General features: G+C 40.2%; 1 protein-coding gene across 2 annotated transcripts in view; it reads right to left on the reverse strand.

Moving 5' to 3' along the window:
- Positions 1–16,713, reverse strand: part of tctn2 (tectonic family member 2) — a 97,048-nt gene that overhangs the window by 65,602 nt on the left and 14,733 nt on the right. The gene's annotated exons all lie outside the window — the stretch shown is intronic.

The following is a 16,713-nucleotide window of genomic DNA, read 5'->3' on the forward strand; positions in this document are numbered from 1 at the left end:
GGGGGCTGGTAGTCATGGTGGGGAGCTGGCTGATGGAGGACCTCAGTTTTCTTCAGGCTGACTTCCAGGCCAAACACTTTGGCAGTTTCCGCAAAGCAGGACGTCAAGCGCTGAAGAGCTGGCTCTGAATGGGCAACTAAAGCGGCATCATCTGCAAAGAGTAGTTCACGGACAAGTTTCTCTTGTGTCTTGGTGTGAGCTTGCAGGCGCCTCAGATTGAAGAGACTGCCATCCGTGCGGTACCGGATGTAAACAGCGTCTTCATTGTTGGGGTCTTTCATGGCTTGGTTCAGCATCATGCTGAAGAAGATTGAAAAGAGGGTTGGCGCGAGAACACAGCCTTGCTTCACGCCATTGTTAATGGAGAAGGGTTCAGAGAGCTCATTGCTGTATCTGACCCGACCTTGTTGGTTTTCGTGCAGTTGGATAATCATGTTGAGGAACTTTGGGGGACATCCGATGCGCTCTAGTATTTGCCAAAGCCCTTTCCTGCTCACGGTGTCGAAGGCTTTGGTGAGGTCAACAAAGGTGATGTAGAGTCCTTTGTTTTGTTCTCTGCACTTTTCTTGGAGCTGTCTGAGGGCAAAGACCATGTCAGTGGTTCCTCTGTTTGCGCGAAAGCCGCACTGTGATTCTGGGAGAATATTCTCGGCGACACTAGGTATTATTCTATTTAGTAGAATCCTAGCAAAGATTTTGCCTGCAATGGAGAGCAACGTGATTCCCCTGTAGTTTGAGCAGTCTGATTTCTCGCCTTTGTTTTTGTACAGGGTGATGATGGTGGCATCACGAAGATCCTGAGGCAGTTTACCTTGGTCCCAACAAAGCTTGAAAAACTCATGCAGTTTGGCATGCAGGGTTACCAGCCCACTGTGGATCACTGGTGTGGCTATTAATTTGGGCAGTGGAATGGAAACTGCACAAGCCTGAGCAGTCTCACGCTAGAAGCCGAGTTCGCTGGAGATCCCTTCTTTTGATCATTATCCAATGACTGCAGCTGGAAATGCACACAGCCAGAGAATACAACTGTGAAAATGCCACAATCGGCCATCCAACTTCAATCTCAGGAAGTCTGAATAAATGGCAGCAAATATCTTGAAGATGCCAACACCTGTGGAATCAGATCCAATGAAGAACAAAGAGGAAAGGAAAAAGGTGGGGGGGGGGAAACAATCTTCATTACATCAAATTTATATTTTCTTAAAAATCACAATCAAAGGTTGTTCACAAAGGAAGTGAATAAAAATGGATCTTAAACAAAGAATGCTGGGGTCAATACACAAATGTGCTGGAGAAAGATCCAAAACTTTGGTTACTATTTACTTCTTACTTACTGAATTTCTCCAGTACATTTGTGTAAAACTAAATCTTGGGATATTTTGCAAAATACAACACAAGCTTGTTCAATTTTTTTCAATGAAATATGCAGGAGCGTAACTAATATTGTGGAAATTAAGACTTCACCCTACCTTATTTATTTTTAAAAACTCCTAATCTGGAGGAGTTTTCAAAACAATTATAACATCATCAAGCCTTGTGAAATCATTGGGCAACTGATTCCTCATTTTGCGGATATTGATTCCAAATTTTTAAACGTTCACTTTGATACCAATTCCCTCAAAACAGCAAATTCAATCAATACAATTACTCAATATTGTTTTTACATTTCCACGAAAAACCAAACTTCTTCAGTTGACCAAGTAACAGAGACAATGCTTCCATCATCAAAGCCCCTCACCACCCAGACCTTGTCCTTTTCTCACTCTACCATCAGGGAGGTGGTACAGGAGCCTTAAGTTACAAACTCAACATTACAAAAACAGCTTCTTCCCTTCCACCATCAGATTTTTCTCTCTCTCTCTCTTTTTTTTTAAACACATACAAATTTTTTTTAGGAATTTAAATTAATAACAATTTTGCTCCTGTAATGGAGCAAAACAACAAATTTTATGACACATCTTCATGACAATAAACCTGATTCAGGTGACATAGGGAGAAAGGAGTATCCTCGGGGCCCCAACACTGCCACAACATGTTACAAAGGGCTCATTCTGAACAACAGCTTCACAGCAGCATCCATTCAGGGGCCTACAATAGAACCAATAAAGCCCATCAACAGGGGAAAAAAAACATTTCCCGGTGAGGCTTTCATATTCACTGCAAAATGGACACAAAATATTCAGCTCATCCAATTAGACCAAACTCTGACAAATATTTAAAAATGTCACTCTTATCAGTTACTATCAATACTTCCCTGTGGCTCTTTTGAAGATCATCTTCAGTATCCCCACTGTTTACTTTTAGAATTTTTTTCCAGAGATTTCACATTCTTTGCAATACACAAAAGTCCTGGAGAAACTCAGCAGGTCACACAGGGTCTACAAGAAGCAAAGGGATATAACCAACATTTTGAGCATGACGAAGGTACCTTGATAAAGTACTCAGGCCCAAAACATTGGTTATATCCCTTTGCTTCCAATAGATGCTTTGTAACCTGCTGAGTTTCTTCAGCACTTTTGTCTATTACACTACAATCACAGGATCTGCATACTTTCCTGTTTAACTTCGTTTTCTATGCCCCTATTTGTAAGAGACATTAAGCAAAAAGAGCCTCATCTTTTCTATACCACCTTCTAAGATGCATCTGTGTATTCTGCCAGCTCTTTTTTTGTTCCTCCACATCTAAAATTGTTCACTTTAATAATGCCTTTCCCAATTCTTGCTACCAAAATTAAAATATATTACATTACATTTAACTCTCTGATTAGATGACATTAAGGTTGAAGGGTTGTGGATTGTGTGGAAGGTTATTGTAAGTAACAACAGGACATAGACAGGATGCAGAATTGGGCAGAGAAATGGTTGATGGACCTGGATGTTTGAAGTGATATATTTTCAAAGGTCAAATCTGAAGGCATGGTTAAAGGCAGTGTGGAAGAACAGAGGGATCTTGGGATCCAAATCTAAGATTGCCACACAGGTTAATAAGGTAGTTAAGAAGGCTAATCTTCATTAGTCATGGGATTGAGTTCAAGATTCAAGAGATAATGTTGCAGCTCTATAAAACCCTGGTTAGACCACACTTGAAATATTGTGTTCAGTTTTGGTCACCTCATTATAGGAAAGATGTGGAAGCTATGGAGAGGGTGTTGAGGAGATTTATCAGATGTTTTCCGGATTGGAGAAGGTGTCTTATGAGGCAAGGTTAGCAGAATAGGGCTTTTCTCTTTGGAGTCAAAAAGGATGAGAGGTGACTTAATAGAGATCTACCCACACTCCTGTTCGGCTCCGAATCATGGGTCCTCTACCGGCACCACCTACGGCTCCTAGAACGCTTCCACCAGCGTTGTCTCCGCTCCATCCTCAACATCCATTGGAGCGCTTACACCCCTAACGTCGAAGTACTCGAGATGGCAGAGGTCGACAGCATCGAGTCCACGCTGCTGAAGATCCAGCTGCGCTGGATGGGTCACGTCTCCAGAATGGAGGACCATCGCCTTCCCAAGATCGTGTTATATGGCGAGCTCTCCACTGGCCACCGTGACAGAGGTGCACCAAAGAAAAGGTACAAGGACTGCCTAAAGAAATCTCTTGGTGCCTGCCACATTGACCACCGCCAGTGGGCTGATAACGCCTCAAACCGTGCATCTTGGCGCCTCACAGTTTGGCGGGCAGCAACCTCCTTTGAAGAAGACCGCAGAGCCCACCTCACTGACAAAAGGCAAAGGAGGAAAAACCCAACACCCAACCCCAACCAACCAATTTTCCCTTGCAACCGCTGCAATCGTGTCTGCCTGTCCCGCATCGGACTTGTCAGCCACAAACGAGCCTGCAGCTGACGTGGACTTTTTACCCCCTCCATAAATCTTCGTCCGCGAAGCCAAGCCAAAGAAGACAAGATTATGAGAGGCAAAGATAGGGTGGACAACCAGCAAAAGTAGGGAACACCAGGACATCTGTACAAAGTGAGAGAACGAAAATTTAGGGGGAGATGCCAGAGGTAAGCTATTTTTACACAGAGGAAGCTTGGCTGCTGGTACAAATGAGACATTTAAAAGATTCTTAGACAGACAGGATGAAAGAAAAATAGAGGGTCATGAGGTCAGGAAGGTTTAGTTTTATTGAGCAGGTTTATATAGATCAACACAACATTTTGGCTGAAGGGCTTGTACTGTAATGTTCTATGTTCACATCTGTGTACCTTCCCATTTCAATGTGTCTTGTGACGGATTGTATTATATTTTATATTATATATAAATGTTTTTAAAAGAGATAGATTGTGGTGGTTTAGAGTGTAGGTCACTTCACAATCAGATGGTAACACTTCACAAAAGAAATCTCATTTAAAATTCAAGAGTTTTGCTGAAAGTGAGACATTGAGACACCGAGTGTCTTTGTGAAGACAACTATTTTGGAAATGCTTTGCTAAAGAATTTTCAGAGCAGGTGTAAATGGAGAAGTCCAGGATCAAGTGCTGATAAGATCTTTCAAAGACTGGGTCTGGAGCCTTAAGAGGGGTCATGTAATTTTGCAAGCAGAGAGAGAGAGGGGGGGGAAAAGGCCAAAAAGGCTTTCTCTGAGAGGGAGAACTCAGTTCTGCAGAGGCTTTTGGAAGCTGGAGGATGACAAGCTGGCAGCTTGTTGAAGACCCCATTTTGAAGACAGGATGTGAATTCTGAGTTCATCCTGTTGAAAACCCCTTGTGGTCCTTACAAGAGGAAATGGCTGGCTAGATTATTTCACCTGAAATAAGGGAAACAAGAGGAACTCTGTAGTGACCTGGAAGAAAAGGCTATCATTTGGAAAACCCTGATGGGACAGGTTTCTTCAGCAAGACACTGAGGTGACTGATGGAAGTAAATCAGTTTGTGTATGTCCAATGAGCAATTAATCTCTCTCTGAAACCAACAAGAACCTTCCTGAATGGTAACTATTTACCTTTTCACTAGAGCCTGATGAAAATTCATAAATGTTAAATTCTGTGCACAGTATAAGTATTGCCTGATACTGGTGAACTTGGAGGAGTGAGAAGTGAGATTGGACTGTGAATCAAAGAACTTTCCTGAACATATACACATTACATGCACGTCTGCTTAGAATTACGAGGGGGTTAAGTTAGGTTGATAGCAATAAGTTAAAGTTTGATCCTGTTTTTATGTTTAAAGAAAATTAAAAGCAACTTTTGTTTAAGTAACCATTTGTCTCAGTGAATTTCTATTGCTCCTGGGTTTTGGGGTCCTCTGGACTTGTAACAGTCTGCATCTTTCCCCATTCCTCAACGATTCCCACCACCCAAGCCATGGCCTCTTCACTCTGTTACCAATTGGGAAAAAGGTACAGGAACCAGAAGAAAAGCATAGATTCTTCTCCACTACCATCAGATTCCTGAATGATCATTGAACCAAAGACAGTCTTATTGTGACTTTTCATGCACTTCAATACATTCTAAAGTCTCTTTACACCAGGGGTCTCAAACTCAATTTACCCGGGGGCCGCTGGAGGTAGAGTCTGGGTGAGGCTGGGACGCGTCAGGTTTTCTTACAAAAACATTCCAATGTTATCAAATGTCTTTATTTTTATTTTTTAAACACAAAATAAAATGAAAAAATAAATTAATTAACAATTCATAAGAAAAAAATAAAATCAATCAGTAATAAATAAATAAAATGAAAATAATAATAATACAGCAGATATAGAAGACTGAAGAAACCACATATAGTTGCTGACTGGAGAAATGTAATTATTATTATTCAGATTCAAATGTCTGTATTAACAGTTCTTTAACCGTTAACTTTCTGAACATGAATGGAACATTGAACATAAACTGTTATGAACATGTCTTCTTCTGCCTACTTCTTACTGCTAGAGATCTGGCAGCGCTTCCTCTCGCATAGCCGAGCCACATTTGGCTTAAGGGAGGAGGCAGTTGAGACCCTCAGTAGGGCTTGAAGATGCTCGTCAGTAAGTCTGGACCTGTACTTGGACTTATTGAAGTTCAAGGTCGAGAAGAGCTTTTCGCACAAGTATGTTCTCCCAAAAAGACACATGGTCTGCTTGAACATTCAGGAAAGCTCAGGGAAGCTGGGGGGCAATTCTCTCAAAAATTGCCCAAGCTTGTCTGCTTTTCCACTCACCTCCCTGAACTTGGTTTTGAGTTCAGAGTTGCACTGCAGGTCAGTGAGCTCCATTTGAAGCACAGGAGGGGCATCTTGCACATCAAAGGAGAAGGGGTCCGCAAAAATTTGAAATGTGGCTCTGTGCATCTTGAAGTCTGCAAATCTGTGATCAAATTCCTCCTGTAGCTTCAAAATGACATCCACATACTTCTCACCACTGAATGGTGTGTCTGAATCCATGAGTGCCTTGCATGCTGGGAAATGGCAAAGGTTTGTCTGAGAAAGCTGGGCTTTCCATAACATCAGTTTCGCAGAGAATGCTCTCACGTTGTCATAGGCAGTACTGACAAGTTGCCCCTGGCCTTGTAACTTCTTGTTCAGTACATTAAGCTCATGTGTAATATCAACAAGAAAAGCTAAGTCCATGAGCCATTTGGGATCACTTAGCACGGAAACAGCAACCCCATCTTTCTCCATGAAGGCTTTCACTTCCGCTCTCAACTCAAAAAAACCTCTTCAATATGTTTCCCCTGATGAGCCAATGTACCTCGGTGAAGTAGAGCACATCCCCATAATCTGACTCCATTTCCTCTAAAAAAGCACGGAAACTTCTGTGCTTTAAGCTCCTGGATCTGATTTGATTGATGCATTTCACAACGACAGACATCACATTGTCAAACTTCAGGCATTTGCTGCAAAGAGCCTGCTGATGGATAATGCAGTGCAGAGCAATGGCCTCCTCCACACTCTCCTCTTCCAGTTTTTTTTTAACAAGTGCCATCAGTCCATTTTTCCTCCCTGTCATTAATGGCGCTCCATCGGTTGTTATTCCAACAAACCTCTTCCATGGCAAACCGGCATTCTCTCTCTTTTTTTTTTAATTTTTTATTTTTCACACCATAAATCACATTAGCCATGATATACACTTTTTCTTTTTCACACATATACAGTGACTTTTTCTCCCCCCCCCCCCCCTCATCCATTTTAGGTATACAATCAAGGTTGCATTAAACCAGTCAGACAATGTTGTCATTCAACAAAAATACACCAGAAATTCTACTGAGTCCATTCTTTTCTTTCCTTCTCCTTCCATCAACTTAGGTAATGTTTGTCCCCGGTAGGTTTTCGCTATTGTATTTAATGTAAGGCTCCCATATTTGTTCGAATATTTCAATATTATTTCTTAAACTATATGTTATTTTTTCTAATGGAATACATTTATTCATTTCTATATACCATTGTTGTATTTTCAAATTATCTTCCAATTTCCAGGTTGACATAATACATTTTTTTGCTACGGCTAGGGCTATCTTAACAAATCTTTTTTGTGCATCCTCCAAATCAATTCCAAATTCTTTGTTTTTTTATGTTACTTAGGAGAAAGATCTCTGGATTCTTTGGTATATTGTTTTCTGTTATTTTATTTAATATCTGATTGAGATCATCCCAAAATTTTTCTACTCTCTCACATGTCCAGATTGCATGAATTGTTGTTCCCATTTCTTTTTTACATCGAAAACATCTATCAGATACTGTTGGGTCCCATTTATTTAACTTTTGCGGTGTAATGTATAGTCTGTGTAACCAATTATATTGTATCATACGTAGCCTCGTATTTATTGTATTTCTCATCGTTCCAGAACATAATTTCTCCCATGTTTCCTTTTTTATCTTTATATTTAAATCTTGTTCCCATTTTTGTTTAGTTTTACCATTTGTTTCCTCATTCTCCTTTTCTTGCAGTTTAATATACATATTTGTTATAAATCTTTTGATTATCATTGTATCTGTAATCACATATTCAAAGTTACTTCCCTCTGGTAACCTCAGACTGCTTCCTAATTTGTCCTTCAAGTAGGATCTCAGTTGGTAATATGCCAGCGCTGTATCTCCAGTTATATTGTACTTATCTCTCATTTGTTCAAAGGATAAGAATCTACTTCCTGAAAAACAATTTTCTATTCTTTTAATCCCTTTTTTTTCCCCATTCTCTAAAGGAAAGGTTATCTATTGTAAAAGGGAGTAGCTTATTTTGCGTCAATATTAGTTTTGGTAATTGATAATTTGTTTTATTTCTTTCTACATGAATCTTCTTCCAAATATTGAGGAGATGATGTAATACTGGCGAAGTTCTATATTGTACCAATTTTTCATCCCATTTATATAATATGTGTTCAGGTATCTTTTCCCCTATTTTATCTAATTCTAATCTCATTCAGTCTGGTTTTTCCCTTGTTTGATAAAAATCTGATAGGTATCTTAATTGTGCGGCTCTATAATAATTTTTAAAGTTTGGCAATTGTAAGCCTCCTTGTTTATCTTTTTCTTTTTTTTTTCTTTGGCTTGGCTTCGCGGACGAAGATTTATGGAGGGGGTAAAAAGTCCACGTCAGCTGCAGGCTCGTTTGTGGCTGACCAGTCCGATGCGGGACAGGCAGACACGATTGCAGCGGTTGCAAGGGAAAATTGGTTGGTTGGGGTTGGGTGTTGGGTTTTTCCTCCTTTGCCTTTTGTCAGTGAGGTGGGCTCTGCGGTCTTCTTCAAAGGAGGCTGCTGCCCGCCAAACTGTGAGGCGCCAAGATGCACGGTTTGAGGCGTTATCAGCCCACTGGCGGTGGTCAATGTGGCAGGCACCAAGAGATTTCTTTAGGCAGTCCTTGTACCTTTTCTTTGGTGCACCTCTGTCACGGTGGCCAGTGGAGAGCTCGCCATATAATACGATCTTGGGAAGGCGATGGTCCTCCATTCTGGAGACGTGACCCATTCAGCGCAGCTGGATCTTCAGCAGCGTGGACTCGATGCTGTCGACCTCTGCCATCTCGAGTACCTCGACGTTAGGGGTGTGAGCGCTCCAATGGATGTTGAGGATGGAGCGGAGACAACGCTGGTGGAAGCGTTCTAGGAGCCGTAGGTGGTGCCGGTAGAGGACCCATGATTCGGAGCCGAACAGGAGTGTGGGTATGACAACGGCTCTGTATACGCTTATCTTTGTGAGGTTTTTCAGTTGGTTGTTTTTCCAGACTCTTTTGTGTAGTCTTCCAAAGGCGCTATTTGCCTTGGCGAGTCTGTTGTCTATCTCATTGTCGATCCTTGCATCTGATGAAATGGTGCAGCCGAGATAGGTAAACTGGTTGACCGTTTTGAGTTTTGTGTGCCCGATGGAGATGTGGGGGGGCTGGTAGTCATGGTGGGGAGCTGGCTGATGGAGGACCTCAGTTTTCTTCAGGCTGACTTCCAGGCCAAACATTTTGGCAGTTTCCGCAAAGCAGGACGTCAAGCGCTGAAGAGCTGGCTCTGAATGGGCAACTAAAGCGGCATCATCTGCAAAGAGTAGTTCACGGACAAGTTTCTCTTGTGTCTTGGTGTGAGCTTGCAGGCGCCTCAGATTGAAGAGACTGCCATCCGTGCGGTACCGGATGTAAACAGCGTCTTCATTGTTGGGGTCTTTCATGGCTTGGTTCAGCATCATGCTGAAGAAGATTGAAAAGAGGGTTGGTGCGAGAACATAGCCTTGCTTCCTTGTTTATACCATTCTGTTAATTTATCTAGTGCTATCCTCGGTTTCCCGCCTCTCCATAAAAATTTCCTTATTATTTTATTTAACTCTTTGAAGAATTTTTCTGTCAGTTGTATTGGCAATGCCTGAAATAAGTATAATATCCTTGGAAAAATGTTCATTTTAATACACTATATCCTTCCTATCAGTGTTAGTGGTAGATCTTTCCAATGCTCTAAATCGTCCTGTAATTTTTTCATTAGTGGATTGTAATTGAGTTTATATAATTGGCCTAGATTTTTGTTTATTTGTACACCTAGGTATCTTATTGCCTGCATTTGCCATCTGAATGGAGATTCCTTCTTAAATTTTGAGAAATCCGCATTATTCATAGGCATTGCTTCACTTTTATTTACGTTTATCTTGTAACCCGACACTTCTCCATATTCCTTCAATTTCTTATATAATTCTTTTATTGATAGTTCTGGTTCTGTTAAGTACACTATAACATCATCCACAAATAGACTGATTTTATATTCCCTGTCTTTTATTTTTATTCCTTTTATATTATTATCTATTCTTATCAATTCTGCTAGTGGTTCTATAGCTAGCGCAAACAATAAAGGTGATAGTGGGCATCCCTGCCGCGTTGACCTGCTTAAGTTAAATTGCTTTGATACATGTCCATTTACTGTCACTTTCGCTAACGGTCCCTTATATAATGCTTTAATCCAATTAATATACTTCTCCGGTAAACTGAATTTTTGCAATACTTTGAACAAATAATTCCATTCTACTCTGTCGAAGGCCTTCTCTGCGTCTAAAGCAACTGCTACTGCAGGTGCTTTATTTCCTTCTACTGCATGAATTAAGTTAATAAATTTACAAATATTGTCTGTTGTGCGTCTTTTTTTGATAAATCCAGTTTGGTCTAAGTTTACCATTTTTGGTACCTGTTCTGCTAATCTGTTTGCTAATAGTTTAGCTATTATCTTATAATCTGTGTTTAGCAAAGATATTGGTCTATATGACGCTGGTGAGAGTGGATCTTTCCCTTGTTTTAGTATTACTGTAATTATTGCTGTTTTAAATGAATCTGGTAAGCTTTGTGTTTCATCAATCTGGTTGATTACATCCAGGAGGGGCGGAATTAATAAGTCTTTAAATGTTTTGTAGAATTCTATTGGAAATCCATCCTCTCCTGGTGTCTTATTATTTGGTAATTTTTTTATTATCTCTTGTATTTCTACTGTTCCAAATGGTTCTGTTAATTTATTTTGTTCCTCTATTTGTAGTTTTGGTAGTTCAATTTTAGTCAAAAATTCATCTATTTTCCCTTCTTTCCCTTCGTTTTCAGTTCGGTATAATTGTTCATAGAATTCTCTAAAGTTTTCCTTAATTTCTTTTGGATTATATGTAATTTGTTTGTCTTTTTTCCTTGATGCCAATACCATTTTCTTAGCTTGTTCTGTCTTAAGCTGCCATGCTAGGATTTTGTGCGTTTTTTCACCTAGTTCATAATATTTCTGTTTTGTCTTCATTATATTCTTCTCTACCTTATATGTTTGTAATGTTTCACATTTTATTTTTTTATCCACCAATTCTCTTCTTTTAGTTGTATCTTCCTTCATTGCTAATTTTTTTTCTATGTTTACTATTTCCCTTTCCAACTGCTCTGTTTCCTGATTATAGTCCTTCTTCATCTTGGTTACATAACTTATTATTTGCCCTCTAATGAATGCTTTCATTGCATCCCATAGTATAAACTTATCTTCCACTGATTCCGTATTCACCTCAAAATACATTTTTAATTGTTTTTCAATAAATTCTCTAAAATCCTGCCTTTTAAGTAGCATGGGGTTTAATCTCCATCTATACATTCTTGGAGGGATGTCCTCTAGCTTTACTGTCAATATTAAGGGTGAATGGTCCGATAGTATTCTCGCTTTATATTCTGTTTTTCTTACTCTATCCTGCATACTAGCTGATAACAAAAATAGGTCTATTCTTGAGTATGTTTTATGTCTAGCCGAGTAGTATGAGTATTCCTTTTCTTTTGGGTTTTGTTTCCTCCATATATCCAAAAGTTTCATTTCTTGCATTGATTTAATTATAAATTTGGTTACTTTGTTCTTTCTGTTAATTTTTTTCCCCGTTTTATCCATATTTGAATCCAAATTCAGGTTGAAATCCCCTCCTATTAGTATGTTCCCTTGCGTATTAGCTACCTTCAAAAAGATATCTTGCATAAACTTTTGATCTTCTTCGTTAGGTGAATATACATTAAGTAGATTCCAAAACTCCCAATATATCTGACATTTTATCATAACATATCTCCCTGCTGGATCTATTATTTCCTCTTCTATTTTAAATGGCACATTTTTGCTAATTAATATAGCCACTCCTCTTGCTTTTGAATTATACGATGCTGCTGTTACATGTCCTACCCAATCGCTCTTTAATTTCTTGTGCTCCAATTCAGTTAAGTGTGTTTCTTGGACAAATGCTATATCAATTTTTTCCTTTTTCAGTAAATTTAGTAGTTTCTTCCTTTTAATTTGGTTATGTATTCCATTAATATTTAAAGTCATATAGTTCAGCGTAGCCATTTTATACTTTGTTTATCTTCTCTTTCCGTTTTTCCATCATTACCTTTCCTCCTTTTCCATTTCTGTTTTCTTATTTTCAACTCTTTATAAGACAACATTCCTACAACATCCAACATTTTCCTTATTCTCCTATTTATATCTTCTTTATCCCCAATCTCCCCTTCCCCTCCTGAGTTGTCCTTTATCCCTTGTCGGACAACCACATCTCCCCTCTCCATTTGGGTTTGCGAATCCACTCGCAAGTGTCAACTGATTTTGCAGTGACCGCTATTTCCCCCCACCCAGCCCCCCCCAGAAAAGATTTCACTTTTCATATGTGACAAAGGTCACTCTTTTAATTCCCTCCTTATTCTCTCTATTCCATTACCTTCCCTTATTAATTCTTGTCTGTACTATCTATATTTTCCTCTAAGTACAGATACATTCACGTATGCACATTGTATCTATTCACTCTTATACCTCTTTACCCACATACATATCAATCGTGATCATTTTTACTCTCATTACCCGTCTTCATCCCTCAGTCTATTTTTGTAATTGTTCTGCAAATTTTCTTGCTTCTTCTGGGTCCGAGAATAGTCTGTTTTGTTGTCCTGGAATAAATATTTTCAATACCACTGGATGCTTTAGTATAAATTTATACCCTTTCTTCCATAAAATCGCCTTTGCTGTATTGAACTCCTTTCTCTTCTTTTGGAGTTCAAAACTTATATCTGGATAAATGAAGATTTTTTGCCCTTTATACTCCAGTGGTTTGTTGCCCTCTCTTACTTTTTCCATTGTCTTCTCCAGTACCTTTTCTCTTGTAGTATATCTTAGGAATTTTACTACAATAGATCTTGGTTTTTGTTGTGGTTGTGGTTTAGAGGCCAATGCTCTATGTGCCCTTTCTATTTCCATTTCTTGCTGTAGTTCTGGACATCCTAGGGTCTTAGGGATCCAATCTTTTATAAACTCCCTCATATTCTTGCCTTCTTCATCTTCCTTAAGGCCCACTATCTTTATGTTATTTCTTCTGTTATAATTTTCCATTGTATCTATTTTTTGAGCTAGTAGTTCTTGTGTCTCTTTAGTTTTTTTATTAGATTCCTCCAATTTCTTTTTTAAGTCTTCTACCTCCATTTCTGCTGCTACTGCCCGCTCTTCCATCTTGTCCATTTTCTTTCCCATTTCTGTTAAGGTCATATCTATTTTATTCATTCTCTCTTCTGTGTTGTTTATTCTTTTTCTTAAATCCTTAAATTCCTGTGTTTGCCATTCTTTAAATGACTCCATGTATCCTTTAATAAGAGAAAGTACCTCCTTTATCTTGCCTTTCCCTTCTTCTTCTATTTCACTGTACTCTTCCTCTTCTTCTTCCTCTGGGTTGGCCATCTGTTGTTTCTTTGTTGCCCTTTCCTTCTCTTCTTTCTTGTTTCCATTGTCTTCTGTGTTCTCTTCTTGCTGCAGGTGTTCTGCAGCTGTCGTTGCCGGCTGTGGAGATCGACTCCCCAGCTGGTCCCCCCTCCCGTCGGTGTGTTTTTTTTCATGCGCGGTTGCGCACTTTTACTCGGCTCAGCGAACCATTTTTGTAGTCCACTATCTACCGACCTGAGGGAGCGGGTTTCTCTCTCCACCGCGGGCCTCTTCGAACAGGTAAGGCCTTCACCTTCTTCCTCCGTTGTCTTCTTTTCCTCTCTTCTTACCGGCAAACCGGCATTCTCAATGGCATCACACAGCTGGTAAAATATCTCCTGAGCGGTGGTCTGGCCATGCATTGGAATTACTGTGAGTAACTCCTCTGTGACTTCAAAATTGTCATCAACACCACGAACATAGATTGCGAGCTGGGCAGTGTCGATGATGTCTGTGGTCTCATCAAGTGTGACTGAGTATACACTGAAACATTTTGCTTTCTCACACAGTTGATCATAAACGTCACTTGACAGGTCAGAAATGCGCTCTGCCACGGTGTTGGCAGAAAGGCTGATGTTGCTAACTGACCTTTCTTTTAGCAACCTGGTTGGCTCTCATATCTCCTTGGTATTTTGCATACACCTCAGCATGTCTAGCTGTGTAATGACGTTTCAAATTGTATTCTTTGTGCACTGCAACTTTCTCTGTGCAAATAAGACATGTCGGGATACCCCTGTGCTCAACAAAGAAATATTGCACTTCCCACTTTTCCTGAAATTGTCTGTGCTCATCACCAACCTTTCTCTTCACTGTCGGCTTTGAAAAAGACATGTTTGGGGCTGTATAATATATATAATTCCACTTGGTGTCACTGTTGCGTTGAAGTTTCAGTGTTTAGCCGATGTGTCTTTTCCGCTTCTTTTTCTGTCCCGCTGAGCAACAACTTCCGGGTTCAGACTGGACGCCGAAGCGCATCAAGCGGGAGCGGCCGCGGAAATTGCGCATGTGCCGCGTGCATATAATGACAAATAGAAAATGCACACAAATATACTTATATTCGCAATAAGGCCAGCCGATGTCCCGCCCCCGAGAGCAATATACCCCACCGTGATTGGTTGGTTCGTTCAGCTCCGCACACAACACTGAAAAGTGCCAATCGTATCAAACTTGCGGGCCGCACTAACATTAAACTTTCATATTAAGGCGGGGCCACAAACTATCGTCCCGAGAGCCGCAGTTGGCCTGCGGGCTGCAAGCTTGAGACCCCTGCTTTACACTATTGATTTCATGTTCACTCGGACTTTGAAGTAATACAATGAATCCACATCATTATAATTACATGTATCCTGAAAAAAAGACCACAGTATTCTTGGAGTCACAAACTTCCCTGAAAACTGAAAAGTAACTGTTCACCACTACTCCGAGCAACTTTTAAACCATGTAGCAAATAATCATTTAAATCTTTGAAGGGTTTCTCCCACCAATGCTGCTTAACCTGCTGAGTTCCTCCAGCAATTTGTTTTCTCCAGCAGTCTTGTATCTCCAGATCACTTAAATCTCACTGGCTCATTCTGTTCACAATTTTAATATATGATCATTTACAAAACTCCTTTTGACTATCTACTGCATCATCTTGTCCACCCTCTATTACTTCAAAATCATTTTAAATTCAGACAGAGAGCACAGTAACAGGCCCTTTCAGCCCATAAACCCGTGCCGCCCATTAACCTTATGTTTTGAAGGGTGGGAGGAAACAAGAGCACCCAGATGAAACCCAGGAAAACTTAAAAGCTCCTTACAGACAGCGCCGGATTCAAACTCTGGTCACTGGCGCTGTATCAGCATTGCGCTCACTACAATGGTAACTGTGACCCCCCCCCCCCCACCCCTCCCATAATGCCTTTCAGATATTGTTTGCTTTCTTACAAATTCACACTTCAGATTGAGGGCAATATTGTGGTGAAATCAAATTAGACAGAAAATCATAGTAATTCATCTCAGTCAGCGATTGCTTCCCACAGTGTCAGTGCGTCAAACACATTGGTAAAGGTTTAGTACATAGAACAGTGCAGGCCCTTTGGCCCATAATGTTGTGCCAACCCATGCAAACGTACTCCACAATCAGTAACCCCTCTCCCTCACAGTCCACATCCCATTTTTCTTGCATCCACATGAAGACCAAACAGTCTTCTAAATGTCTTTTCAAGTCCCCACTACCTGCACATAACACAGAAGGAGAGCTAGAAACAATCAATGTTTCCTGTCAACATTTACAATGTCACACCTCAGAAAAAAGCCTGCAGTAGAAAACAACTAATTTGGAGGTGCAAAAGAGGCTTGGAGTTCTCATGCAGGATACCCTAAAGGTTCATCTCCAAATTGAGTCAGTGGTGAAGATGGATAATGTTGGCATTCCTATCTACAGGAATAGGATACAAGAGCTGGGATGTGATATTGGATTTATTCGGCATTGGTGAGGCCTCACTTGGAGTACAGGGTAATTTTGGACTCCTTATTTTAAGGAAAATTGTTCTGGCATTGGAGAGGATTCAGACATACAAGAATGATTCCTGGAATGAAGGGATTAGCATTCAAGGAACATTTTAATACTCTTGGAGTGTATTCATAGAAGCATTTCAAATGTCAAAAGGCCTGGACACAGTAGATGCGGCAAAGTTGTTTCCCATGGTAGGAGAGTCAAGAGCAAGAGGGCACAACTTCAGGATTGAAGAGCATCCATTTAAAACAGAAGAATTTCCTTAACCAGAGTGGTGAAGCTTTGAAGTTTTCTACCACAGGCTACTGTGGAGACCAGGTCGTTGGGTGTATTTAGGTCAATAGTTAGGGTATTAAAAGTAATGGGAAGAAGCCAGGGGAGTGGGGATGAGTGGGAGAATGGATCAGCTCATGATGGAATGGAAGAGCAGACTCAATGGGTCAGTGGCCTACTTCTGCTTCAAAATCTTATAATCTTAAGGAATGGGAGTTTGTCATCACCTCTGCTTTGGTCACTAAGGAAACACAGCAAAGGTCAGAGTTCTCATTTGTGGACCGATTCAGAGAACCACACAGCACAGACAAAGGCACTTCAAAAGCAT

Source organism: Narcine bancroftii, chromosome 4 (assembly GCF_036971445.1).
Source record: "Narcine bancroftii isolate sNarBan1 chromosome 4, sNarBan1.hap1, whole genome shotgun sequence".
Taxonomy (NCBI): Eukaryota; Metazoa; Chordata; class Chondrichthyes; order Torpediniformes; family Narcinidae; genus Narcine; species Narcine bancroftii.